At 41.0% G+C, this 26,356-nt stretch overlaps 1 protein-coding gene across 43 annotated transcripts in view; it reads left to right on the top strand.

Moving 5' to 3' along the window:
• Positions 1-26,356, top strand: part of LOC116669415 (receptor-type tyrosine-protein phosphatase delta) — a 370,303-nt gene that overhangs the window by 210,995 nt on the left and 132,952 nt on the right. For all 43 annotated transcript variants that reach the window (XM_032499288.1, XM_032499284.1, XM_032499283.1 and 40 more), the window contains exon 9: positions 9,943-9,980. The gene's annotated coding sequence lies outside the window, so the exon portion shown is untranslated. The remainder of the gene's footprint in view (positions 1-9,942; positions 9,981-26,356) is intronic.

The raw sequence follows: 26,356 nt of genomic DNA, 5'->3' as shown, positions 1-26,356 counted from the left end.
GACGAGGGGCACTTGTGGAATACCTGCAGAACAGGGACATGGAAGTAGTTCTTTTGGAAATTAGGGTCAACTAGTGGGTGTTGTAGCAGTGTTCTGCCATTGAGAACGAGCTAGCATGCTAATGCTAGCATGCTACGGTGAGCCACCTCGTCTCGGTCAGTGACGTAGAAAGCCGTGCAGATTCTGAACAGCTCAACCGGTGACTGAAAGCAGAGGACATTCAGAAACCGTATCTCACTCAAAACAGCATGGATGGGTTTTTTAAGTTTGTATACATGTAGAAGCACCAGAGACACATGTTAACACCCCAAATCCCAGAAAAAGTGATTTTTTTCATAACGTAGACACAACATGGGTCTCAAACTCGCGGCCCGGGGGCCAATTGCGGCCCTGGATGTATTTGGGGCCCCTACTTGACATCAAAGTTAAGTGTTAGTGCGGCCCGCGCGTTCTGAAACGTTTTCATCCTGCGCTTGTCACTTATGGGCTACCGTAGTAGTTCCTGACAGCGGCGTAACGGTTGCAAGCTAGCTAAACTCTTAGCGGCAAATGCCTGAGGTTTGACAAAGTGATGTCTGTTGTTGTGAAATTCACCAACCATATCAGATCTAGGGGCTTAAAGCACCGGCAGTTCCGCGCCCTGTTTGGAGGATCTAGTTGTGTTTTTTTGGAATACTTGATGCGGCCCAGCCAAACCCAGACTCTACTTCCAGCGGCCCCCAAGTAAGTTGAGTTTGAGACCCCTGCTTTAAAACATGATAAAAATATGAAGTATTGTTGAAATTTGGGGTCACAACACAAGGAAATGCATTGGGCAACTTTCTATGTAATATCATAAAGAAAAACACTGACATTTACACAGAAAGCAGACTAGCCATTGACATCCATGCCGCAAGGCAATGGTGCTGTCCATTGAGCCACCATGCCATTCTCTCTCAACATTATATTGCATTGCATAGATAATTTACCATTGTGGTAATTAAAGACAAAAAACTTACAAATATAAGCCAGTTTTGCTGTTGTAATTTAACCGCACCATATTAGACCTTATTACATCATATAACTACTTCACTAAAGACAAAAATAAAGTCTATCTTAAATTTGCAATGTTGCGGAAAGATTATACTTTAACTTTGCATTGCAACTCCTTGCTGTCAAACATGTTATAAAGCTTTTCAGCAACTCTTCACTAGAGAGGAATATTTTATAGAAATTCTGTAACTTGGTGCTGCAGATTATATACTTTTGCACGGCACATTTATACCACTCTTCTTGGTCCATTAGAGAGCTGGTGGCCACTGTTGTACCTGTAACACATACTACAACTCCTAATTGATTTTACAAGGAAGCTTAGGCTCTAATTGCTGATTTGCCTGGGGAGATTCTTGATCCAAATGGCTTAGCAACTTCTTTTGTGGTGTGCTGTTAGGAGATTTTCATTCATGGGAGAGAAGATAGGATGGGGATTGAATGAATGCATCAAGAAACAAGTTGTGTGCTGCATTTAGAGTAAAGGCAGATAGGAGCACACTGACACGAGCAGACAGAGACACTCCCTGTACCTCATGTTCAGTCCATCTCCAATTTGAAAGTTATCATTTTTTAGGTTGGCACAATAAATACTGCTCCCATTGGGAGAATGATGACGATGATAGCATTTTTGACATTGCATTTTTTTTTCAGCTCAGGAGAGTAAGAAATCATTGCAGTGCGGTAAATACATGCAAAATTGCTTTCAAAGTGTTCAACAATTTTGTGTGAATCGTTTGAGACAGATCTTTCACTTGGTTCAAGTGAAGACGAAGTTAATTGGATGTGTTTTAGAGTAAACCACATTATCTTAACAAGTTTGACACCAAATCCAGGGCAGATGAGTAATTGGATAACAATATCAAAAAGATCTAAATGATAGAACACAGCACACTTTGAATTCCAATCTAATTGATTTTCCCCTCACTTCATAAGTACTTCTGTACAACAACAACAACAACAAAAAAACGATATCCCCTGCGTCCTCAAATATTGTCATCTCTATTGCTTTTGAATTAGGTTCCTTTTCAAAACACATCAATACATTGCCTCAATGGTCATCAGCACATACATAGTAAATGCATCAATCAGCATTAATCAGTGCGGCAGGAAATCTCATTCAAATTCACATTATTGAATGGTCATTAAGCCAATGCAGTTCATTTTCATAACAGTGTGTTGAAGGAATCCTTTTACTGCAGTGGCTAAGGACAGTTTATTCATCTGGCTGCACTGTTCCTGCTACATAGAAAAGGAGTACAATACTGACTTTTTGTAGCGTTGCATTTGCCATTTCCCCCTTTTATGCTCCAGAGGGCTTTGTATAAAATTCCGGATTGTCAGCATGTAAAGCGCATTTTAGAAGACTATTTTTTTAAATGTCTTACTCACTCTGTAGAGCAGCTGCGGTTTTGCAACTTTACATGAATTCACTTTGAGTTGTCCATGAGCAGGATGCAAAAGGACATCTTGAGATTTTGGAAAAGAGTGTAAAACACAGAGGTTGGAGGTTTTCCTAATATTGCATACCTTGCATAATTAAAGCTGCACCTAATCAATATGTTTATATTAAAAATGGATACAATTAATATATGTAATGTGAAAAAAGAGTCACTCATAGTGATGAACCATCAAATAATGAGGACCCAACTCTGCAGTTCCCCCCCGTCGTACTACACAGCGGTTCAGTGACTTTTAGGTCATTTTTCCCTGCATGCTAACACAATCTACATACCCACTCGATTAGGTGATAATATGCTAATCTTGTATTTACAGCTTGTTTTGCTGTCCCTAAAATAAAAGTCTTGTCCATATTTCTCTCCTGTTTATGGTCCAATCCCAGTGGTGGCCTGGTGATTTCCTCTTGGTTCTACATAAAATAGTTCTGCCCCGTTACATCTGATTTGTTGAAGTGACACACCATTCTCTTTACTTTATTAGTTCCTGTGTCTATTTTAGCCATGTTTATGTACAACACCAGCTCAGACTCCGAATGAACTGAGACATTAAGTCCATTTCTCGGAAAATTACATTTTCACTGTCATCTTTTTTTTTTTTTGTAGGTTATATCCAATGCACTCTTTGGAAAATCCTTATTTTAAAAAGATAGAGACAGAAAATATTTCATCTCAGTAAGATCATATTAATGATGTATTGCAACCTTTACGCCTGCTTAAGCAAAACATGGAATTAAAGGTCATTTCAATTTGCTCATTGGGTTTTCTTCTGAGTGATGGTTAGCCTTTCAAAACAAATGCATATTAGAAGAAGAGTACAAATATGAATCGTAAGCTTGAAGGCATATCTACTTAAAATGCATCCATTCATCTTTAAGGAAAGTTGTACATCCCTACTACAGTGGTGCTCAAAAGTTTACATACACATGCTTAAGTTGACTAAAAAAAGAGGAATAAAAAATCATGTTTTGGAAATTTATTTAATACCTAAATTAAAAATGAGGTAAAATCCAACCTTTAAGGACACCAATTTTCTTTGTGAATGAATAACGTATTGTAATAAAATAATGTTTTATTTAAAATACAGGGGTCATAAGTATACATACCCCTATGTTAAATTCCCATAGAGGCAGGCAGTTTTTATTATTAAGGCCAGTTATTTCCTGGATTCAGGATATTATGCATCCTGGTAAAGTTCCCTTGGCCTTTAGAATTAAAATAGCCCCACATCCTCACATACTCTTCACCATGCTTAGAGATAGGCATGGGATACTTTCTATAAAATCATCTCTCAATGCAAACAACCAGGTATTAGTCTAACTGAAATAAAACCATGCCTATCTTAAGCATGGTGAAGAGTATGTGTGATGTGGGGGCTATTTTAATTCTAAGGCCAAGGGAACTTTATCAGGATGCATATCCTGAATCCCGGAAATAACTGGCCTTTAATAATAAAAATCTGCCTGCCTCATGGGAATTTAACATAGGGGTATGTATACTTATGACCCCTGTATTTAAATAAGAACATTTATTTATTTACAATACGTTATTCATTCACAAAGAAAATGGTGTCCTTAAAGGTTGGATTTTACCTCATTTTTTAATTTAGGTATAAATACATTTCCAAAACATGATTTGTTATTCCTCTTTTTAGTCAACTTAAGCATGTGTATGTAAACTTTTGAGCACCACTGTATATAGCCATAAAGATGTGGCAGAATTTGAAAAATGTGCATCATAATATTATGATTCCCATGAAATAATGTACCACTGACACATTAAACACGACTCCAAATACATTCACCGCACCACAGGATCAGAAAACCATCATTTTAACTTTTTAAGCACAAAAGTCCATCGTCAAATCTCTGAGGTGCAGCTCGTCTCTGATCAGCTTACACGTTGTGTGTTGTTTTGGCTCTCATTTCCAAATCTGCTCCTCAAACACCCGAGAACTAAACAGTGTGGGAATATGATGGGAGGATTCTGACAGAATATATGCAGTTTTATAAGACTAGCCAGGCAGAAAATAGATTGGGGGTTGCGATTTGGGAGTTAGAATGGGAGTGGCGAGGGTTTACAGAGAAATAATGTGTCACTCAGTACAGAAACTGCTGCCTCTGCAACCGAGGCTGAGGCATGACCCGCAGCCTTTTTCATGTGATAAAACCTGAACATTTGTACCTTTCACCTTCTTTAAATGTTCTTACTGAAAAGCCAAGAGAAAAGGAGACTTTACAGGAAAAGAGATCCATTTAGAAACCTTTTTTCTCCTCATTTATTTAATCTGTAGCACTGTGATGTTAGCTCAGTCTTTCTACATGTGCTTTGACAGAAGTGCAAGGTAATTATTGAAACATATGGATGGCTGAGCCCTCTCTTAACCCTCTCACTAATGATGCTTGGCTATTACAGAAGGGCGCGGGAAGGACACTTCTACCATTAACTGATATATCCCACCAGAGATCCATGACTTATCTTACACGTGTTGGCTAAAGAGAAGCTGTTAGAGCTTTATAGCAAAATGGTGAAAAGAAAAAAACCTGACCCACATAACCTTATTCATGCTCAAATGTATTTCTCTAAAAAAAAAAAAGAGACCATGACCCTCATACTGCCAATACAAAGAGGTTTTAATGATAACATTGAACTGTAAAGAAGCTTAGATTCTATACTATGATAAAAATGTTGTATCCTTTTATTTCCTGTTTTGTTTCATTTTGCTTTCCAGTGTAATTTCCAGCCTCACTCAACAACAACATGCTGACCAAACTAAAGTTATTTTAATCAATTTGGACGGTGTGGCCTCTTTCACATTTTGACATCCTCTGATAATAAAAATAAATAAATACAGGCCTGGTTTCCGGTAAAAAAAAAAAGAAATCGCACTTTTCCTACATTTATGGACATTTCAGAGTGTCTTTCACATCATGTTGTTACCTACAGAGGAAGGCGACCACTGACGGACAAAGTACATTTTGAAAGGGTTGCTCTCTGAGGCTGATGGTACTCCAGGTTTGCACATACAATTACAACAATTGCTTAATCTTTGCTACATCAAAGACTTTCCATTGGCAGCAGATTCAATTTAACTGTAGACGACCCACTTCAACTCCATTAACTTTCTTTGCTGAATGGAATCAGGGAAGATGCCTCCCCATAATACCCGCTCGCTTAGGGCAATTTTTCACCATGGAAGCTGCAGCTCTCATCTCATGTTAATGGACCCAACAGTTACACTCCCCGGTCCATGCAAAACACGCATACATCCCTCAGGTACATCGCAGTGTGACCCAGCCAACTACAGCTTTTGTTCATGTGGTCTTGTTGCTATGGGCAAAAGTGGTGCTGCTACAAAATGCACTAAAAGCTTTGGCGGACTGCAAAAGTCCCCAACATAATGGCTGTAGCCTGTCCAGAAGCAGCAGTTGAAAATATCTTTACTCCTTTAGCTAAATGCAACACACAATTCAATTCATGAAATGGCCTTTTGCTAATAGACCTCAGCATCAGAAGTGGCCATTTGGAAGACATGTTTGCATTCGATTATTAAAAAGGAAAGCAGATATGACAGACCTGTATAGCATTTTGAAAAGCTTAACTCTATAAGTAACTCTAACAAAGTTTATTACTAGACTTCATGTTGTGTTATTGAGTGCCTTGACACAACCTTGCTGTGCTGATGACTTTATCTTCAGGCAGTGTAGATGGAGTGGGCCTCATGTCCAGCTGAGTGGGTGAAACTACACAAAAACGAAGGCCAGCATGTACATCTGTCCAGTCATTCTAAGTGAACATATTTTAGTCCATGTATGCCTATAGACAACCTCAACACATTTTACAACTGGCACGTCCCATACATCTTTGAATGGTCCATAACGCCAGAGCGGTTTTCACATCCATCTCTCGCAGTTACTAATTGAGACCGGAGAAAAAGCTTTAGCCATTCCATTCTCTCCCTAAACGACTATTGGACGATAGAGACCAGATGGTCTGTCTGCGAATGTCACTGGTGGCCAGTTGTTACATTTGACAATGTGGGCTGATCTGGCACGTATTAGTACAATTTTGCTGCTGTCAAGAAGGAGCAACTGGGAAAATAGCACTTGGATTGATTTCATCCCTCATTCACAGCACAGCAAATATTTTTGACAAAGACATATGGCGGAGAGAAGTGCACAGCAGCAGGCTGCCCAGCCTCAAGCCTGAGCCGTTTTCACTTGATTGTTTCAGGCAACATACGCATCTAGACAAGCAGTGTATGTTCACAGGCAGGCAGGCTGGCAGGCACACACGCTGCTTTAACTTCAGCACAGACACAAAGGCACGTGCTAAATCTCTACAGAACCATAAATATTGTTCCCTTACAGTATTCTCCCAGGAGTCCCAGGAGCCTTTCATTTTTTTCCCCTAAAAGCACCATATTTACAAATATAATTCAACACATTGCTTCATGCTGGTGTTATTAAATCATGTTCATCAGCCTACATGAAGTCAAACTATTTGTCTCCAGACCACAACACTGCATGCCAGATGTTGGCTGCAACATGTCAGGCAGGAAGTAGCAATGCTGGCTCGAAGCTCCACCTCAGTCACCCTGTCTGCAGCTGAACCAATCTTTGAGAAATGAAGTCTTTCACCTTCAGTCTATTTGGAATTGGGGGAACCAACCTGACGTTCAAAGTTGCTTGCTGAAGCAGAGTCCCTGTCTAGGCTTTGGCAGCTGGACTGATAGCCAGCCCTGTGGAATGGCAGCTGTTGAAGGGCTTTTTAAATTGCACCCAGGTTGATGGGTGGCTGTCAGGAGGGCAATGGACAGAGAATTTCGAAAGAGGAAAAACAAGATCAGGGATGGAAGGGCAGGAGGGAGGGAGGCAGGGAGGGAGGGGAGCTAAGAGGACAGTGACCCTGACACCATGGTGTACAGAAAAAGAAATGTCTCAAATAAAAAAATATTGGGAAGTGAAGGCATTGGAAAAAATGGGGTGGGATGGGGGAATAAATGGTGTTATGTATTAGTATTTGAATAAATGGAGCGCCAAGGCCTGTCATAGCCAGGGTTGTTTAGGTAGGCAGCACATCATCACTGTTCATCATGTTCGATATTCCCAGACTCTGTTTACATACAGCAGGATAATATCACTTTCTTTGCGAGCTTGATCGCTTGTTACAGATACAAATGGAAATGTCAAACGTCTACAGTGCTCTCATTCTCCTTTTGTAGTAATCTACAGTAGCCTTTGTGCCCATCAAACGCTACAATTCTATTAACTACAATAGCTAAGACATGTTTCCACTTTCCTTTGACTGAAATCATTGTGAACGCACAATAGCATTTCAAATTAAGCAAAGTAGAGATACTGTGTTTTGCCATTTACAGCGCAGTGGGACACTGTGGGTGTCATAAATGTGCCTCTTTCAGCCTCGCTGGCTAATCTCGCCTCGCTGTGGTTGTGCTGCACAACAAATGGTGTTTTAAGAAGGTCATCGTGTCTATTTCCCCAGTTCTTACAAGTGCAAGTTTCATTATTTGGGGATATTTAAGGCATAATCTAGAACGTGTCAAACGGTTGTCAAACTGCAGCTGAATAGACAGTGCTTGTTAGACTCTGTCGAGTGGTTAAGATGGAAATGTACCGTACACTGAGCAGCAAATTATTTAAAAAAAATATCCAATTAGTAATATTAAGTTTACTCTTACAGTGCTGCAGAGTGACTAGCAGTAATGTCTGCCATCCTATCATTTTTCATACTGTAAGATAAATACAGTCTTGGGTAACTCTTAGTGTGGTTTTCAGTCTATTTAAAGTAAGGAAACTTATTGGCCGGGATATTCTCAATTTCGTCAGGGCTCAAGAATATTCAGTTGGAAATTACTATTATTTTATGTACATATTTTTGTTCCACATACTCTCACAGTTTTCAGCATTAAACAAACGGATGATTTCCTTCGGTTTGTATTTCCAACCAATGGGCCCTGTGAGGTTCTGATAGCACCGGACTGGCTGCATTCATGGCCAATTATTGCCCATAAATCTACGAAGGGCAGTAGGACCTCTGACAGGTGGCTCTCTTATTGCCTGCTGATTGCTGGAGTGTACCTATTAATCATTTGCTGTATTTCCCACCGGACAAGACACCGTTTTTTAGTGGAGGACGGATAAGAAACAATGGGGCTACCAATTATTTTGTTTGCTTTTCTCTCTCTCTCTCTCTCATTTACTCCTTCCCAAATTATGCTCACACTATATTTGTCAAATGCAAGATCTAATCGATGCTGAGCATCATTCATCAAGATTCATTAAAAATAGATTTTTTTAAGCTCAAGTGTATAAGATTTACAAAATGTTAATTTTTTTACACATAAAAAGCTGACATGCAGACCAATATTAAGGTTGTGGTAATTACAAAAAGGTTAACAAAAAATTATATTTTGAAATGTAAAGGACATGTCATATCCTAGAAAACAATGGTATGTTTTTCATTGCATTCACTGAATCAAGGCACAGCCCCCAGAAACCTGTGTCCAGATCAGCTCTGGGAATATATGCCAGTGAAATGGCAGCATACTGTACATCCCAACTGTAGCCATTTAGTCTCAGTACTTCCATGATACGAGCTTGCATATGAACTAGGAATAAATTCCCCTCTCAGCATTTTGACAGCAGCTATTCAGATACTTAGCCCTCATACTCTGCAGACATATTCCACTGCCAGAATCAATTGCGCTGGCAACCATTGCCAGGCCTGAATTTTATCTCCCAGCTGGAAAAAAAAGGGGGGACGGGAACAGAGCATGGAGATATGCTGTTTATCGGTCACCCAACTAATTCTCTCTTGATTCCCCTTTGAAAGTGAACTTGGTATTAATCTACAAGACCTTGAGCGCCTTGTGCACACAATCGGCAGTGATGTGTCACTTTTCTCTCTCCTTTTTGGTCAATCGCTGACCTTTAGCTTGCCGCCCATACTTTAATTAGTACTAACCTAAAAGGCTGCTCCCCCCCCCCACACACACACTCCTATTTCCCCTTTGTTCTCACTACTAATTTTCCAGTGTCCCGATGAAATTCCTGTTAGATATACCACATTCAAGCAGTGATTGAATATCAACGGTGAAGAAGGGTTTTTTGTAACGCCTTGGAGAATTACAAGGGATTAAGCGTCAGACACATATGCCTGCCAAATGTAATCAGTGAGTAATAAATGTTTGCCCTTTACACTATAAAAAGCAATGGCAGTACTGAATGTGTACTCGAGCTCAGGGCAATAGATCACTGTGCGGTTAGGGCAGTGATTAAAATTATTTCTCAGCCACAAAACCCACTGCTATCTTCACCCATGCCTCTTGAACTCTTTCCCACAAATGAAATCAAGTTCTTATCATAGAACAGCCTTTAAGACAGTGAATAAACTGTAACCTAACGTGTGTTTTTCTAATGTTGTTGTCCTGCAGCTCTTGAACTGTTGGGAAGGTTGCTTGAGTGCTGAAAGGTAAGCTTTTTACAAATCACATCTGAAGCACGAGTCATTGTATAGTCAACAACAAAGATGGGTCATGGCATTTTAAGCTGGGTTTCCATTTCTGCTCCGACCTCAGGACTGTGTGTGTGTGTGTGTGTGTGTGTGTGTGTGTGTGTGTGTGTGTGTGTGTGTGTGTGTGTTAATGCTGGTTGCAGCAGAATAGAGCCTTCAGAGGGTAAAGAGTGAGGGCCTCTTGCTCTTTTCTCCCCACTGTTTAATTAGCACGGTCTCAGAGACTCGGGTGCCGCTTTAGCAATCACGAATCCTGCCCAGCCAATGAGAACTTGCGTTCAACCACGTCTGACAGAGATAAATGGCACGCCACAACATTTCAGCCTCACCCATCATCTCGGTTTCCCATGCAATAGAGCACTGTGGGAAGACTAGAGGAGTGCCACAAATCTAAGTGGGCATGTGGGTCATTCAATAACAGCATAAATCCATGTGGGTGTTTTCAGTGTGTTTGCAAAATGAATCAGATCTGCTTGTGTTTGCATTGTATGCACAGTTGTTTGCTGAGTATACAGTATATTCAACATCTTGACAGTTTAAGATTCAATAGGTGTATAATTTATTTTTATATGTATTTCGGAAAAGTTTGAGATGAAAATACACCTCTTTTATTAGCCGTTACCACACAGTGGGGTTGCATTAGAGAAGAATGTCCCATATTTCCTAATTGTGATGCTATTAATCTGCTCTGTTTCACCCAAATGAGATTCTAGGGCTGGGTCTGGTCAATAGGTGGGGACTTTATGATGGTTTTAGGGAGTAAATGTGAGCCAATCACAAAAGAAAGTTGATGTATTCTGCATTCTGCCACTTGAACACTGAAAGCATTTTGGAGCTGAATATTCGATTAAAAGAGAGCTTATTTTGGGAAAACGTCTGAAAATTGGTCCGTCAGTGAAAAAAGGGGACTGTTATTCATCCGTGCAAAAGACTAGATTACCAGAGAGCTTCCACTGAATACATTAATACAGAATTACAATTCATACAGGAGACCTACAGTGTATGTATGTAATAAAACCACCTTAAGAGTTCTAGCCAGTGGTGTTAAAGCTACCATTTGTAAAAGGGACAACAGTAAGAATAAGATTACATCACCGATTAAACTGAACTGTGTGCAACAGAGAGAATCATCCACACTCCACAAATGAATAGCAACTTCTTAAGACACTTGAATGACAAAGAATTGAATACCCTGCAAGCAAGTTCTGGGTTTAGAACAAACTGAACACGTGGTTGAACCTGATCACAGTCTCCAGTCCAAAAAAGGAAATGTCAGTCTGAGAACCACTTGAGTTTACATAGTGCAGTTTTTTTTTATAGCTTCTGGCTTTAATTTGATTAAATTTATTTAATTGTATTAAAAATTCCTTACACAGGAATAGACATCCAATACAATCAAGGATAAAACCACAATAAAGTCCGGGACTTATTTCCATTTTGGTCCTAACAACACAACATCAGGCCAAGACAAGACACTTACACAATGTATGGCTAAAATAGATTTTCACTGAATAGATTTCCTGTAGCTGATTGATACACAAACTGTTTCTGTATTAAAATGTTGGAATTTGTGACAGCAAGTGTTCTTGCTACATGAATGAACTAGTGTTTGGAAAATCCCTGTCAGAGAGAAATGGATTACCTATTCCTGTGCAGTCATTTCCGTCACAGAAGCCTGTTCCACTTGTGGCATGAACTTACCAGTATCGACTTAACCGTGACATGACACGGTCATAACTATGACATGACACTGTCATGAGCGTGTCATAAACTAGTCTTAAACGTTTTTGATGGATGTCTTTGTAATGACAACTTGACATTAACCAGGATGTCAAGGTTAGACAGCAATTCTAGCACTTGGTCAGATAGATGTGTGACAGCATGTGTCACAAAACTGGCTGTCATGACACTGTTATGACAGTGTAATACATATCTACATCTTATGTCATCCTGGTTAAGGTCAAATTGTCAATAAAAAAACATCCCAAACAAATTTAATGTCAACTTGTCATAACCAAGACAACGTCTGGTAATGTCACTGTGATTAATGTCAAGTTGTCATAATCAAGACAACCCAAACAATGTCAACTTGTCGTGACAAAAACCGAATGACACTTAATGACAGAAATCATAAACCTATATGACTTGTTTATAAAGTTTATGACACGTTCATAATAGTGTCATGTCATATTTATGACAGTGCCATGTCCCGATAATTACGATACTGACATGTAGAGTGTGTGAATAGTGTAACTAAAACAATGCCATCACTTTAGGTTTTACCCTTACAGTTTTCAAATTGTTTTAAAGCCATCAGTATCTCAAACTAATGAATTATTATGGAACCATTTTATAAGTTACTAAAAGTAGGATGTCTTTATTAATAAAAACAAATTTCACACATCCTGACACTTATGACTAACACACACTTCACTTGTAAGGGGGGGGGGGGGGTTGAGCAGTAATTGCCGCAGCCTTTTCCTCCGTCTCCTGTTTCAGTGGATCATAGTAAGGGACAGTTTGTAGCAGTGGGGGCATAATTAGTGATAGGCCTTGGACATGTCATACTCTGTTAGTCAGCCTCGCTTTAATTCCTTTGTCTCCTCTCTCCGCTCCTAGCATTCATTCAGGCTGCGTGTATGGAAGTGCGTATCTTCGCTCAGGCGTTACGGTGCGTGTGCATACTTAATGCATGTAGTCAAATTTCATTTGACCCTATATAAAACTATTATGGTAATACAGGAAAGTTATTCAATCAGAATGTATGTTTGAGCTGACGTGCTCGTGTTTGTGTTTTCTGTCTGTCTGTACTAAGATACCTGTGTGAGTGCCCCTTTGATTTCCTGCAGAACAAAAGGGGAACAAATCGTTCCCATTTTGGCTTTGTCTCTCAAGCTAGAAAGGCTTCATTATTCAGCTGGCTCGCGAGGCTCATTTTGGCTATAATTAGAGGAAACCTTTTTGGGCTTTCTTTATTTCTTTTTAAGTAGTTCCCTGTAGCAACACAGTTCATAAAAAAAAAAGGTGTTGCATGATGTCACAAGGTAGAGTGGTGATGATTACTGTCAGACGACAGTTGGTTTTGGAACGCCAGTCTGTGTTTGTGTGTGTGTGTGTGTGTGTGTGTGTGTGTGTGTGTGTGTGTGTGTGTGTGTGTGTGTGTGTGTGCGTGTGTGTGTGTGTGCGTGTGTGTATAGTTTGCAGAGGGGTTCAACCTCGGCTGTTGATGTGAGGGCGGATGAAAGACGCTTTGAGGATACACTACTCGGTTAGGAGGAAAAGCTCTTCCTCTAACACCTTCCTTTGCTTTTCTCCAATTTTCCCCTCTTTCCTTCATCTCCCTCGTTTCTACCTTCTCTCATTTTGCTGCCACTCTTGCTATCTCCTCTTGACTGCCTCTACCCTCCCTCTGTTGTTTCCCTATCCAATTTTCCCTATACATACAGTCCACTCTCTCTCTGTAGCCTCTCTCCCCTCATAACGGTCTTCATGCCTGTGCTCATGTGAAGCCGCTCCTCTCTCTGTCATCCCTCTTTTACTTTTTTTGCCGTTTGCTTCCTCTTTTCCCCAATGTGAGGCTGGCAGCAGTTAAGGACACACTGCCCACAGCATGATTAGTCCAAGCGACATTCCCAGGAATCAAGGATTATACAGGCATTCTCCAGTGTATCATTCATATTCCTATCTGGATTGCAAATACACTTCACACTTTCCTATAGTTTGTGTAGTTAGTGCAGCCTCGTTGCTTTAAGACCAAGATGTAAATTCCTAAATGTGGAGCACGGGGTTCAGGTGTGTGCCCAGAGCCATTGCAGGAAATATTCCTTCAGCCATAGCACATGGCACCTTTGCAGATAGGAACCCTTGTGCGTCTGTTCTTTCATCACGCCACATTAGCTTTACGAAGAAGAGAAGGAAAAAAAAAAAAGACTCTGCAGTGTTTAGAATTGAACCTTCAATTTGAAGCAATGTCAGAAAATAGCCAGATTTGTACACTTTTGCTTGATTGCATTATTCCTCAGCTAACCTCCCGAGCAGACAATGTGAAGCCCTTCTATCCCAGATGAACTATATACTGATCCAAATACAAACCGAGGAAAATACAATTTCACAAGCTAGGTAGGTGGATTTCTAAATGGATACTCTTACAGGCCTTGCATGGCAGCAGGTTTCAATTTCTATAGCGCCCATATTTTGGGCATATTTAGCAGAACATTTGTTATTGTTCAGTATAAACAGCATACAATGACGATTGCATCAGGGTTGTTCCTGGGTTATTACCCTAGACGTTTATCCTTTCTATTACCCCTCATCAGAAGACAGACTTTGACTATGGTTTATTCAGACTTTAGAAACAAACCAAAGTCCACTAGTTGCAAGAAGCTTTCTTGTTCTTTTCTTAAGTAGCACTAATTTTCCATGTATTCAAAGGAAATTAGGACTGCTTTCAAACTAACAAATATGGCTGACTGAGATAAAGCCCCACACTACCTAGCTCTGCTCACACCAGAAAAACAGTGTTTTTGGTGGGAGGGGAACAGTTACAAGGGTATTTTACATTCAATATTGAGTGGATAAATGGCAAACAAAATATGGGTTCACTCTGGTCTCTGAATTTATTTTCCATTTTTTATTGCTTCAAATGACAAATTGTGGTTCATGTTTTCTTTTGTGTTAGTTGTCAGTATGTGATTGATTCCTAACATGGAAACACAGCACAAAGCACTTTGCGTGTCGTGGGTTGGCTAACGTTTTAAGCTTGAAAGGTGCAGTGTATGTTGCCGTGCAACAGTCTAATTCATATTAGACTAGTCAAAGAGCAAAATGAGGACTGACCTGTCATACATTTGTGCAACCAGTGCCCTGTCTTTCAAAATACCTCACTGGGCTGTCAAAATCATTCAATAGTAATTCAATAATTCCGTATTCTAAAGAAATTTCTCCTCAGTCACCTAACGTAGGTGTTCACGTTAAGGCTTGCATATCTCATGTGCCCATGCACACTAAGATTATTTGCACAATTGTAATTCACTGTCTACTATTTAAGGAACCTAGGCAGCTTGTTTGCTATTGATTTTATTCATAAGGCTTCTACATTTTACTCCGTGCAAATCAGAGCAATTGTTTCCAAGTGCATGCATGAATCAATGCTTCCCTTGAGCCTGCGCTGGTGACTGCATGAAGCTCAATACCTCCAATTTATGTTTTAATTATGATGATCTACTAAGGGTTGGGAACTCGGCCCTGCTCTCACAATCGGCATCAACAAGCCCAGCAGCGCGCATCGCATTGCACGTTGCATTTGACAGTCTACATAGGCAGACGGTGGTTTTGCCTGCATTCAACTATGCTGATTTGTAGCGATGATGCAATTGCAAGAATGTTGCGCCTTTTACAGGAGTATACAATACTGTAAGGGCATGTATGAAATGGGAAAATTATTTAAAAGAAACATAATTACACTTAATTACAGTACTGTGTTGACTTTTGGGAAGCCACACAAAGTAGCGGGTAGTGGTAAATTTAATGATTTTCTATCAATTGTTAAGCCACAGTATAAAAACAACAACTGCTCAGCCCTGACACCCTTGTATGGCCATGTTGCACCAGACCGGGTTTTATCCCCCTCCATGCTAGTTCGGTAGTGGTTTTGTTCGGCAGAACAATATATCATTTGATCACTTGCTATTAGAAGTGATTGCTGAACTCACTATGCTTTATAAGAGGCTTCTGGCAAGCCTGAAATCATAAATTTTATTGACTCCTGTAATTAGGGCAGATCAATAAAAGGCAGTTTCTTTCACTGCTGCCTACGACTGTAATAGTCGGTGCACTTTTCTAGGTCTTAGTTCCATGATGACATAACACCACCATAAAATGTTAATAGTGTATTTTACAAACACACATTTCACAGCACAACAGCTTTTATTACTATAAATCTGAAATCTTGGAGAAATACACTATTTTATGGAGAAAGAGACCACCAGGGCTCTGCTTTCAGAGATGTCTTTATAATTTGTTGCTGTTGTTTTTTTTTTAGTTTCACCATTTGCAGATGCTCCTCCAGGAATACCTTATATAATGCAGTAGGAAAACAGCCCCATAGTGTGCTGCTGTCAAGCCTTTTAAGTTGATAGCTGTGTCTTTGCACACTGCGGGAAGATTCCCTTTCTGTCAAACAACAGCTGGTGAAGACAACATGATGCGGAGGCCATGGACGAGTGAGCCATCAAACCTCCGTCTCTGACGGTACTTTGGCAAGCCACGTTTCATAAGAGTCTGTCTCACTCTGCTCTACATTCATGGTGCATGAATCGATGATCATTGTGCTTTGTTCTCACTTGAATGGCAGAAGTATCACCCATGCGGCAACAGTCAAAAAAGGGCAGTTTGCAGGGATGGATCAAGGAATACCCAGAAATCGGCAAGAATGAAACAAATTACGGTTATCCCTGGGATTATGATTCATCGGCAGACTAATATGATATAAAGTATGAGCGTCTATGAAAAGCAAGGTTATGCTATGCATGACACATGCCTGTTGACATACTGGAGGTTCCAAAGAAGAGTTGTGAAAGGCAATAAAAATATAGCTGTAGCTGACCCAGCGCCAAGTAGAAGGTGAATGGGGACTACTACGCATTTGTTTAGGTTTTTTTTGTTATTATCATTGTATTTCAGCAAAGCTGTATAGCATGTTGTATGGTCAGAGTAGATTTGATCAAACATGCTACTCCAAAGCTTTCAAGCAAACTGTGTGATCAATCAAAGTCCAACAACCTTATCCCCAGCTCCATCAGGGCCTAATTCCAGTCCAAACCAAGATCCCATTCTCTTTTCCCTTATCCCCTCTGAAAAGCCCAGTGATTAGAAGTAGACTTAAAGTCGACTATAGCCCCCCCACACACACACACACACCTCACCCTACCCAATTCCCCATGGGACCTTTCTTGAATCCCTAAAGCCTCCCCCAGTTTATCAGCATCAGGGGATCAGGCAATCTCTCCCCCCCTCCCCCCCACTTCAAACGGGGAGCCCAATGTGTTGTGCAGCCTTCGGGTGTAATCTCTTTGGCTGTTGACAGATCTAGCGACGGGTCAGCTGTGATAACAGGATCACTCAGGTGTAGACAGGAGGGGGGGCCGCTAAAGAAAGGGACAGAAGCTAAAAAAAGAGAAATGTGGGTGAATGCAAGGTGAGTTCTGCTGGTGAAGTGGAGGTGGCAATTCAGATGAGGAAGAGGATTTTGTGTGGAGCAAAGCCAGAGGACACGCGTGGAGTTACATGCTCTCACATGATGAGGCCAGCATGGAAAAGCACACTCACCCACCAAGGCCAAGACTAGCGGTGGAATGATTGATCACTCAACAACTACTTTACTTGAATAATCAATTGTTTGCCATTAGCAAAAATGCTAAAGATTTGTGGTTTTCAGCTTTTCAAATGTTATGATTTTGTTCATTTCTCAGTTGTATCACTGTAAAGGTAATATCTCTGTATGGACTAAAATAAATTAATCAATAATGAAAATAATTAAAAAGATGAGCAGTAACATTTGGTGCCAAATATGATTAAAAAAATACAATTATGGCTTCAGTTATTTTTAGTTATAGTATGTGAAAAATGTGGATATGATACAAAATCCTATACTTGGTTATAAACTGAACCCTATTTAACATGGCTGGGTGCATGACAGAGGGGTGAGGCACCCCATCTTTGGCCTGTCCGTCTCGGTGCAGCATCCACTAGCACTCTGACCTAGCATCTTATTAAAACTGCTATCACCAGTAGAGAAAGAAATAGCAGCAGTGGACATAAATAGTGGAAAAAATGGAAAGGTAAAAAGGTTGTGCAAAACTGAAGAGCTACAGTGTCAATTTTACGCTTGGGCATCCAGTTGACATGGAGCAACAACCACACATAAGCCATTACGTACACGCAAAGTTCTCCAAACATATTGCGTTTGCATGCAGACACTATAACATACTCGCTCGCTTTTTTTCTGACTCTCTTGCTCTCTAACACACACACACACACACACACACACACACACACACACACAAACACACACACAAACACACACGCACGCACGCTGAGAAGCAGCATGGTAGGCAGTGACACAAAGCTAATGCCTTGTCACACAGGCTGTCAACAGATTAGCCAGTGGATTACACCCCAGCCATTAGATGTGCACAGAGCGAAAGGCCACAAACATGGCAGAGAGTTGGAATAGACTGAGAGGAGAGAGTGAGACTGGAAGTGATAGGGCATATTCTGGCATAAGGGCATAGGAACAAAACTAATGGGGGATAGGTTAAAGAAGAGGAATGGGAAAAAGGATAAAAATAATGGCTGTTTAAGTATAGTGCAAAGACAGAAGTCAAAGTGACACAAAGGAGATGTTAGAATATGTAAAGATAAGAAAAAGGTGATTGGGTTGAGAGAGTTTGCTACAAAAACAGTGGTAACAAGATAATCAGACAAACAGGACAGTAAAGGTAATAACAATGATAAAGGGAGAGACACGGAGATGAGCAGAATAAGTATGAGGAAGAGTGGGAGACCATCCGAGAGCACTTGAGGGAGCAGAGAGGAGGAGGAGAAGTTGTTTAGCGTGCAGGGGGAAAAAAAATAAACAAAACTAAACTGATGGGTGGAGTGGAGGTGATGAGAGAGACATGAGAGGGAAGAGAAAAGGGAACGAGGATGCTAGAAAACAGAAAGAGAAGGGAAGAGAGGGTAGGGGAGGAGTGGTGAGAGATATGTGAAAGGACCAGGAGTAGAGATTGGAGCGGAGAGATGGGATGTGAAGCACCAGAGGAAAGGATGGAAAATACTTTGCAGTACATTAAAATGGAGTACACAGGCGAGAAAAATAGGTGGTAGGAAGAGTTTGACAGATAAGACTTAAAGATGGAATTAGTGAAGGACAGTGGACTACATACACATTTGTCCTTTCAGTATCTAGAGCCCTCATCCTGGCCCCGGTGTATTCTGTCTAATCTCAGCACAGACACAGACAAACATGTTGATAAGTCACAGAAGGAAGAGCACAGGTGTAAATAATAAAATTCAGTTTTAGGTCCCTGGGTTTGTTAACGCTGCCTCGCTGTCACATTGTCATGGCTCAGGACTTTAAATAGAACGGAGCAGTTATTAATGTTATAAGCATCCCCTGTCCTTTTCCCACTTTGATAGGTCACACAGTCTGCTGTGAAAAGGCCTATTTATGCCACGATTGTAACCTTTTGTATTCAGGCATTTTCTTAGACTAGGGTAGCTGGTCTGGTCAAAAAAAATGCTAATGTCAGATTTATGCACTGTGTGTCACTCAAAATAGGAATTATTTATATGTCTGGCCACTTGAGGGCAGCAGAACAAGCTGAAACAACATCATCTGACATATTAAGTTGTAATTGTGAACACATGAGCAACAGTTGCCTATTTGGCAACCAGCAGACACAGAGCCTTTATTTGGAGTCAAGTTGTAAGCACCTGATGAACGGAAATCCAGTATTACTCTCCTATTAGCTTTATTTTGGTCTCCACCAACTCCTGAGAAACTGTGCTTCTACATTGTTCACCAGCTACTGGCAAACTTCATCTATCACTTAGTGCTGAGCAGGCAGTGCACAGTGTAAAGCTAGGCTGATGCTGGAGTTTGCAGGCCATAGAACTAATACGTTGAGCAAAGAGAAAGCGAGAGACAAAAACAATACGTATAGCTTAGAGGTACAGCAGAGTTGGGTGATGATGCTCTGTGGGTTTCTTACTATGAGGTCATAGCTTTCACATTAAACACGGTCATATGATCCATTATTATATAAAAGTGCAGCTTTAAAATCGGCCAATAAATGAAAAAACTGATAGCTAGACACAGCAGTCAGGCCTCTAGGCCACGTTTGACTAATGTGTACTTAACTTTGGCTTAGTGTTAGAATATGGTTAGATTGACATAAAAATCTCACCTCAACCTCCATTTGGTATCTAATGCTTTTGAGCCAATGATTTTTAATCAGAAAATTGATTTTGCCAAATAATCAAATTCATCCTAATTTTATCATTTTTTTTAATCAGTTTGTAAAGCTTTTTCTAAAGTAAATGCAAGAGAAATTCACAACTTGCAGTCTCTGGACCTCATTGGGAGACACGTTCACAAAGACACCCAGTATAGTAACTCTTTCTAAATGTAGACACTCTGCTTTCCTCTAGAGTCTAAATGTTACTAACTGCAGATGGCAGTATTAATGACAGCAGTGTCAAACTTTTTCAAGCACTTGTCAGTTTAACGTTTAGCACAGCACACTTTCTATCACCATCTGCTGAGGAGAAGCGATGCTACTCCCTGCATTGTGAGTCCATAATGACACTTAGGCTTTACATTCTTCCCTTCTTTTCTCAATCAGTCAGTCTCTGGTTCCAAGTGGAGAGGTGTCAGGCCTTTTCTGTTTGTGTTTCATTTTATGATAACCTACGTCACTGCCCCTACCGTCGCCACCACCTACAGCTCCCACCACAAAGCCACTTTGTGACTGTAATGGCATATAATTGTCTTCTGGATTTGCCTGATAGTGGCTTTATTTCAAGCTGGATTTGTACAAGAATGCAAGCAAAGATGTCAAGTTAACGGGACCTATTGGGAAATTCTGATATCCGTTCAGAACAGGGGATTGTAGTGTGTAAATTGCTTGTGTAACATGTGCTATAAGTAGGCCTACATAGCAGTATATTTCACCAACTATTCTTGGGGACTGAGGTGGGAAGGGCTTTACATGTTTTCATGTATGTCAACATATGTGTGTGTTAGACAGCAAGGCTGATTGCCGGAGGGACATGGGGGAGACTAAGTGTGAGAATTGCCACAGGACATTTAGACCTTTTATGATAAGCCTTTGAACGCACACATTCTGCACATAAACATACATTAGTACACACATAAACCTGTGTGCACATACGGTATGTAAAGAAAGGGGGCAGGTAACAATAAGAGAAAGTGAAAAGGAGACAAAGTAAGAAAAAGAACAAAAAAGAGCTCTGAGACACATGAGCTACATATGCACGGCGATGGGTTTGTAGTTCACAGCCTATAAAAACTAATTCCACACCAGCCTATCCATAGCCACCTCATGTGGGAGCAATTCCACCTTTTAAACCTCCTCTCATTTTAAAGCAAGCCCAGATGTAAGTCAAGGGGCTGCTTTGGATCAGCGAGAGAAAAACTAATTTCCTTTGCCATTTTACGAGCATTTAATTTGAAACAATTAAGATATTACGGTGCTTCAGATTCACTACACAGAGTGACAGCTGGGAGCAATCCCATAAACCCCTGAGACAGTGAATGAGGCACCTTGCTTCTCTCTTTTGCTCCACTCGCCGCCTCCTTTTCCATCTCCTCTCTGTTATTTCATTGAAGCATTTAGCTTAAGGCTCTGGTGAGGTAAATGTGCTACCTTTGCCTCAGCTGAGATTTCGCCGCTACCGCCAATTACTTTAGGAGCTCATAAATGCACCAGTTGGCTGATGATAGAATGGCCTAATTTCCCAAGACTAACGGGAGGAAGCGAGCACAGAGGATGTTTACCTTCTAGATGGCTTTTTTTCCACCACACCTTTTTTTACTGCGTTACTGGATTTATAGCACAGGACGCATGACTCATCTTTGGAGGAACTTAATGAGAAAGATGCAAACTACAGGGGGCAGCAAATAGTAAGCTGAGGTGCAGATGCTTGCACTGCCCTTTGTGGCAGTGTGGTCAACGTCATGAAAAAGTACTTTTCATACACGCTACTGGACACATTTGACTGGAAACACTTGTTTGACATCATGCAGTTGTTTACTTTGTGGACTTTTACGGCACATATATTGATGACACTCCATGTTCTATTTGTCCGACACTTGAGGAACTTTGTCACTCCCTGGCTTCGAATTCAAGCTAGCTTTGTCAGCACTCGGCCATCAATTCACTTCCTCCTCCCCACTGGCATAGGAGGGCATCAGAGGTGTGAAATTGATGAAAGTGTGCTTGTGAAAATGTCAGTGGGGGAATAACTAGCCAAAGAGAGAAGGAGGTAGAAAGAGAGAGAGAGCGAGAGAGAGCGCGAGAGAGAGAGCGAGAGGATATATTTTGGGGTGGAGGGGGTGACAGATAGGAGTGGAAAAAGCTCCTTTTCATGAACACTGAACTGTAAAATGGAGGACCCAGTGCAAACAATGGCTGTGATCAATCGGCTATAGTGAGAGGCTTCTCGTAAATACTCGATGCCAGCCCGCACACGCTGAAAGAGAAAGAGAGAGAGAGAAAGAAAGGGATGGAGAGAAAGAGGGAGTGGCAGAAAGACACGGACAGAGATGAGGTATGTGTCACTATTAGTTTGGGAAAGTAAAGTCATAGAGGTAGAGAGCAGAAAGAGTGGTTGTAGAGCGGGTAAGGAGAATAGGCAGATACATGAGCAGCAGAGAAGGATGATGCAGGAGAAGGTAAAAAGCTTTTAGAGTAGGGAATGTTTAAATAAATGAAAGGACAATGAACAGGAGTGGAGGGAGATAGAAGAAAAAAAAAAAATCAACACACTGAAAAAGCAAGAGTGCATGATTTTTGTTCAGACATACCCATATGAATTTAGGTAAGTTGGAACAATTAGAAAAGACAAGAAATAAGGAGAAAACGAGTTCATAAAAATAAAAAAACAGATCTTATAACATAAGGTAAGTAAGAATTGCGTGTGTAGTCCAACACTCCATATATTAGATTTACAACGACATAGCCTAAAGCATGAAGGAGAAGTCATTTTTTAACATGCTAGAAAGAGCAGTTTTGCATTTTGACTTAAACAATTTGTTGATAATTGAAATTGCTGTTGAGTCATTTAACAAATTGATTGATCGACTACGCATTGCAGTGCTAGCTTATTATGTGTGTACACATACAGTAAAGCACAGACCACATATTCATTTTTTTGGGATGTTATTTGCATTTGCATAGAAACAGCACACCGTATAACTCAGAAGGCTAACGCATCTATCTGTATCCATGGTGGCGGATGTTTCCCCGCTTGTTGGGAAGCATGCGAGCACTTCTTACAATTTGTCCACTTATGTACTGTATGTCCTCACTGTTAAAAGGGGGTGCACTCCACCGCTGCAAATGGGACTTCATGCGGGTTACGAAAAGCAGTGAAATGCAAACAGGGTCGGGACTAGTTTGGTGAAAGTTCTTTGTTGCCCGGCGTCTGTTGTCCATGTCAACTGGGTCACTACCACTTTCTTGACTCCTATAATACAGGCCAAGTCGACATCAAGCACATACCACACACACACACACAAACATTTGCATATGCGTGCTCAAACTACACAAAGATTCAGATACACATTTGCATGGTTCCACTGGACAGGTGTCCTGAGCAGAGTTCCACAGAGGGACTCTGTCAGGCAGGAGTTGACTCAATCTGTCTAAGCCCCTCTCCCTCGCTACCTCGCTATCTCTCTTTGCCTCTCTGCGCAGCCTGCTGCACACCATGACTGCTCGCGCCATCCCAGTTGATCTCTTAATGGACCTAATTGCTTTTCAGCTCATTGCACCCCATGCCAACACTAAACTAAATCAAACCGAGGTCCCATCCACAAGCCTCATCGCCAATCTGATTTCGCTTGACATTATAATAAGGTGATATTGACTACTCGTGACTCAGCGGTTCCACAACAGATGAGTAAGCGCGGGCATCTCGTCCCGGCAAGCCCCGTGACAGGCGGAGCTGTTCGAGTCATGTAAGAGTTCAAGTCGCCCTCTTTAGGAGTGCAGCCCATTGTGTTTTCATTGACAATATGCTTGCGACCCTCACTGTGGCAGACAATATATTATGCATTGTTGCACACTGAATTATGGATTATAAACACTGATGTGCACAAGGAATACAGTAGATGTTGCCTCACACAGGCTGTGGTCTCACTACTGTGGCCTTCACTAGCCACGCTGGTGCCATGGTGGGTACTCTAGTCAAAAGCTGCTTGAAAGCTGATCAAGTATGTAACATACACCTGCAGTCAGCTCCTTCAACACTAGACTCAACATGTTGTCAGCTTTGCCAGAATATAAAGGTCCCATGGCATGTCACTTTGAGTTTTTTTTAACATTAATATGAGTTCCCCCAGCCTACCTATGGTCCCCCAGTGGCTAGAAATGGTGATAGGTGTAAACTGAGCCCTGGGTATCCTGCTCTGCCTTTGAGAAAATGAAAGCTCAGATGGGCCGATCTTGAATCTTGCTCCTTATGAGGTCCTAAGGGCAAGGTTACCTCCCCTTTCTCTGCTTTGCCTGCCCATGAGAGAGACAGCATAGCTTTCAAACGAGCAAAATGGCAATTGATCATGGCCACACACCCCCCTCCACCTTCCCCTCCCCCCTCTCCTCCTCAAAAGCCCGTAGTGGGACTAGCTCTAGTGGCTCTAATTTTGCACCAAAACGGGATTTTAGGAAGAGACTTCAGATACATTATCAGGGGACCACTAAGATCTATATAAAAGAGACTTCAGATACAGTATTAGGGGACCACTAAGGTCTGCGTGTAAAAGAACTTCAGATCAGTATTAGGGGACCACTAAGGTCTATGTAAAAGGGACTTCAGATCGATTAGGGACCACTAGGTCTATGTAAAGGAGCCTTCAGATACAGTATTAGGAGACCACTGAGGTCTATGTAAAAGAGACTTCAGATACAGTATTAGGGACCACTAGGTCTATATAAAAGACTTCAGATACAGTATTAGGGGACCACTAAGGCTATGAGACTTCAGATACAGTATTAGGGGACCACTAAGGTCTACTAAAAGAGACTCAATACAGTATTAGGGGACCACTAAGGTCTATGTAAAAGCATCCAAAGAGCACCCTGTCACGGGACCTTTAAGACTGCGTGCAGTCAGCTTATGTGGTATTATATGTGACACCAGGCTGCAGTAAACTGCTCCAAATATAGTTAAAATCTAACGTAAAACATTTGGCAGCTCCAGCAGTAAGAGTTAATGTATTACCACAATGCTTTCTCTAGGTCCAAAACCTATTTTCTCAATCAGCGACATGGGGTCCTACATGCACACGTGTTCTACCTAATTTTACATAAAATGTTGTTGCCATATACAGTATTTCTGTGCGCTTGTCAAAAGTTAGCTACATTGGAATCAAAATGTGATGAAAATTGTGGGATGTTTTGCTCAGGTCTCCTGCGCTGTTGATCAAGCTACACCCACAAAGTCCTGATGAAGCGGATTAGCGGACAAACTTTCAATATATAATATTTCAAGATGTTTTCTGCACATTTTACCTTTGACTGTTGCTCGTAGTCATGACTGTGTAATGTGAGAGAAATACTTAATAATTGAGAAGGTTTTCAGAGGTTTTAATGTACTGCCTTTATAGAGTCATACCTTTTTTTAGCCCATTGTGTGATTAATTAACTAATTTCACTTCACCATAACACAACCATCTCAGTTCCAGGAGACTCTAATTTGGAAACATAACAAGGTTTAATTCAATAATCTGGTTTCAGGGTGCGTTTAAGAGCGTTTTGCCCCAGGGAAAGTGCAATACAGCTATTATTGTTCCCAAGTAATGTAGTGTAGGTCGCTATATGTGAATTATTTTGATGTTCTCGCTGATTGTGTAAGACTCTGGATATAGCTGTCAGGCATCAGACCAATATATTAACCACTTCTTCCCTGTCATGTAAGTAATTATGGCTATCAATGCTCATGAAAGCATGGCTGTATGCTTAGCCATCCATCAAGTCTGACAGATTCTAAGAAGGAGAGAAGTACTGCCTCAGCCGAGGACTACAGTTTACATTTTTTTGTGACTTAGAGATGTGTGTAACATCACCTCAGCATTTGTCGCTTTGAGCCCACCCCGCCTCGCCGCCCACCGCCCTCTCCCTCTCTTGACTGCTTGGGCAGCGGCCATAAACAAGTCAATCTCAACACATTGGATTAGATTTATCCGCTTAAGACAGATTGTTATCCCGAAGAGCGTGAGCCTTGCTTGATGGGGAAATTAATTTTACGATGGCTGGTTTACGTGATCAGAGTTGTTGGGGAGGAGGGGGACTATAAATGTATCATCTCTGGGGCGTGAGGAGCTGAAAACAACAGTCCATGTTTTTGATTCAGACAAGTTGTCTCTCTTCTCCGCAGTATTATACATGGCATCTTTGGGTCGCCGAGACTGGAGTAATGACATGACTGACAGTCATTTGTAATTTGCCAGTGACTTGTCAAGGGTGAAAAGGCCTACACTCCGGGCTATAAGGTTATTGACAGTGAAAAATATTGTATTTTCATGTCTG

The sequence above is a fragment of the Etheostoma spectabile genome, chromosome 19 (genome assembly GCF_008692095.1).
Source record: "Etheostoma spectabile isolate EspeVRDwgs_2016 chromosome 19, UIUC_Espe_1.0, whole genome shotgun sequence".
Taxonomy (NCBI): Eukaryota; Metazoa; Chordata; class Actinopteri; order Perciformes; family Percidae; genus Etheostoma; species Etheostoma spectabile.
This window is presented reverse-complemented; position numbering and strand designations above follow the sequence as displayed.